This window comes from Electrophorus electricus, unplaced genomic scaffold, assembly GCF_041902795.1.
Source record: "Electrophorus electricus isolate QZ-2024a unplaced genomic scaffold, ASM4190279v1 Scaffold177, whole genome shotgun sequence".
Lineage (NCBI taxonomy): Eukaryota > Metazoa > Chordata > Actinopteri > Gymnotiformes > Gymnotidae > Electrophorus > Electrophorus electricus.
The window spans coordinates 84,848-88,932 of record NW_027658458.1 but is presented as its reverse complement, the minus strand read 5'-3'; positions in this window follow the sequence as shown (position 1 = coordinate 88,932).

The window sequence follows — 4,085 nt, the reverse complement described above, 5'->3', positions numbered from 1 at the left end:
ACAATCCCTGCACTGGGCCCCTTTCCTCAGAATCTAATCGATGTGCACTCATACAGGGCTTGTCAGGACTGGGCTTCTTTGACTGGCCAGCAGCGAAGAACAGACAGTAGACAAGTTGACAGTGGCCCACCACGGCCCACCCCCCATCGATCTTCTGAAGGCCCTGCTGTTACACACACACACACACACACACACACACACACACACACACACACACACACACACACACACTATCCTACACAGCTGTGTGACTGCTGTGGCAAACATACAGCATGCCACCTAGCATGCGACATACACACACACCATATACACCATACTACACACACACACACACACACACACACACACACACACACACACACACATTCTGACTTACAACCACCTGGTAAAAAAGCATGTGCATAAGGCAAATGGATCATATGTAAAAATAAATAAGTAAATAAATAAATAAATAAATAAAATGTTTATATAAAATTCACTAGATACAGCAATCACTGGTGGCTTAAAGAACTCATTTTGACGGAAACAGAACTATTGAAGGGGATCTTTGTGTAATAGATTGCTTCACTTACGTGGCAGTCCACAATCTCTCATTAATCACAGACACTCACCCTCTCTAGCATGACAAAGACTGGGCATGCACTCAGAAATGAACAATCAGGGGCCTCGCCAATGGAGCTCCAGCTATTAAAGCTGTGTTTGTTTGTGCTAAACTAAAACCAACCACTAAAGAAGCTGACAGAAATAAGCCTGCCAGAAACTGCTTCACTTCTACAGACTGACAGAGTTCGTGATTACTGAGTACTCGCTACTCCGGATACTGACTTCTCAAAGTGTTGTGGGCATTTTCCTGCTTTTATGTAAAGCAGATGTAAGGAGATTTGAGGTACCTCATTTCTGAATCACCTCCAAAAAACACATACAGTTTATTTCATGCATTTTTCCTGACAAATAAACAACAACTTGGCAAGCCTAGTTTAACCGGAACACCATTCTCCGCACAGCAGTCTTCAAGTGTCAACAGTATGATATGTGAAACCGCTGGAGATCTCTGCAGGAAACATTGAATTTGATTGGTCTTCTGTGTCTTACTGCTGAGACAACTGCCCTGGTTCCAAAAGGCCTTCTCTCTTGTAAGCTTTTCAATTATTAGTTGTAGACACAGCTAACAATAAATGTTAAAGTAAAACTCCACTGTCAGAAAATGTCATGACATCATGTTATCATTCTAATTTTCTTATGTATACAAGACATAATGAGAGACATTCGAATATACATAATTCATAACGGGGGTGGATCACGAATCTCATGAATATTGTATATAAAGAACCTGACAGTGAAGTTGGCAGCATTGTGGCAGATTTTCCACACCTGATTTGGAAGATCAGGAGAGCTGTTTCTGCATTATTTATCAACCCTGACCATACATGTATGAGGCTATGGCAGAAGCAGAGTTTCCATCTGAAAGTAGAAGTAAAAGACCTTAATGTAACAGAATGGTACAGGGATGACCTTAATGTAACAGAATGGTACAGGGTACAAGCTTACATAGTGAAGGTGGTAAGCCAGAGGCAATATGGCAAAAAATAAGCAGTTCTCATATGTTCACAGGCAAACACTTTTAGAAGTATTGTGCAAAATATATCACAGCAGTAGTACACATTTATACATAGTTATAATCTAATACTGTATCTAATGCAAATTATTAGTGCTTACTTGTATGTAATTGAATGCAATCGATGCACTTAAATGTTAACTTTCTTCACATCTAAGGTTCTACTGAGCCTCTGCATCATGCGGAGAGCTACAAGATGTTGATAAGAGCTGCTGATGGGTTTTGGTGGAACCTGTAGTATTTTGCACTGACGAGAGGTGATGTGCTGCTCGGAGGAGGAGGGAGTTTTGAGGGGTTGAGGCTGAGGATGGTGTGATTAAGGTGGGGTTTGAAATGTGCTGAATGTACAGAGCTAGAGGAATGTCTCCCTACTGGGTGCACACATGGCTTTTCGCTCTGCTCTCCCCCACAGACCCGCTGAAGCTGCAGCCTGGACAACAGATCCAGCAAAACCAGCGTCTGCTCTTACAGGATCCCAGGGCTGTGTCAGAGAGTACTGTGCCTCAGGACTCCTCCTGTTCAGATGCGACGCCATGCGGCTATTTGGTCTCCCCATGTTCCCCTCAATGATAAAAACGTCTCTCACAGTAGGCTGTTTTTTTTTTTTTTTACAGAATTATGCTTATACTTAACCAAATAATGAACATAGATTTAAGCAGGTGTGCCAGTGCTGTAAACAGAGTGTGGAGTAGATTCACTGACCTAGTGTGTCATAAGGCCTGATAGCAGGTTATGATGATAAATCCCATCTATTCATTACCATTGATCTCACTTAGTAAAAATGCTGGCTTTGGACAAACTCCTCTGTACTTCTCTTATGTAAGCTTGAACATTCTCCAGCATCCAGGTATTCTAAATACAAGCTGAACGGCAGTAAGCATAATTAGCCCAATTAGAATGATGAGTAATAAGGGTAGCAATTCTTCACACACCTGGAGACAATTTTCTGATGCTTTGTACACTATAGTGCAATAATTACTATTGATCCATATCATGTGATTTCCAGTTGCTCATTGTTCTTTAAACTGCATCTGTAATTTACACTAAACAATTACATAGAACTTGTACGCTTTTAAAATCCATTTAGTAGTGAGCAGACAAAGACCATGCTATGCATTTTGCTACACACACACACACACAAAATGTCACATATACATGTGTATGTGCCTATCATGCCATAGATATTTTTTGTTTTTAATTACTTAAATAGTATATACAAGTATATACATTTAAAACACATTTAAAATTTCAATCAAAGTGAAACTTTGAAAGAGTAATCAGAAGGTTGGAGTCAGAATGTTTAATTTATGATGTGGTGATTAACACATTTTAACACTATAATCGTATGCAGTATTATCTGATATCTCTGTTAGACAGGAATTTGCATGGTAACGACATGCAAATGAAAGTGAGCTAAACCTTTCCCTACCTATTTATATGTAAATCATTCTATTAATTGGTTTGTCCTCATTAAGTATGGCAAGTTGTCACTGATAGGCTTGACAGTCAACCATCACAGAATCATAGAATGAAGACCCTGTGGAAAATCATTTATGTAAGATTATGGTTGATAAACAAACACTAAAACTCATCTTGTTCACCTCCTTTTTTGATGATTTTAAAGCCTTGCTGTTATTCTACTATGATTCCCAATCATCCAACCATTTACAGTGCCATCCAAAAGTAAACCATAGACGATTACACAGATAGTGATAAAACCATCCCTCCTTTGAGAAATTAAACAAATCAAACATGCCTATTACTTGATTCACTGACATTAAGATCCATTATTCGGGCTGTTTCAGCTGTGTTTTAGCTGTGAGGCTAGTCTTTTTCAGGAACTTAAGAGCATCTAATGTCATTGTTTTACTGCTATGCCCTAGAAGCAAGTCCAAATCTCTGAACATAATAATACATGTGCACGGTCTTTAAGCATTAATACATGTACACAGTCTTTAAGCATTAATAAATGTGCATGGTCTTTAAGAATTAATTGTGTGTAGCAAAGTCTCAGAGTGGTTTTTGGCAGAAGACTGACATTCCTTCGTCAAGTGCCAAGATCAAGGACAGGGTGATGAGCAAATAATAATGTTTGAGCTATTAATTTCCAATCTAGAAAATTTCTTTGCGATGGAACTCAGACCTATTTGGTTAAAAAGAGAAAGAATGCTTTGTAACCAAAACTCCTCTGCAATAAGAATAAGTTTCCTTCCTTTAATAAAGCCAGTTTTGTGTAAGTATAGCACAGTATACATTCTCTTGTATCTAGTATTGCAAACAAAAATCAGGAATCCAAAGAACCAACTCTTTTTAAACCCAATTACTGGATTGTTATACTCCTTTTGACAGACACCTCTGTGGATTTGTATTGGAAGAACATGTTGAGAGATTAACAAGAAAAGGAGGGTGAAAATGTCCTCCAGTTAATTTTGCACAATGTGTATATTAATCTTAGTGGACTGTCCTTGGT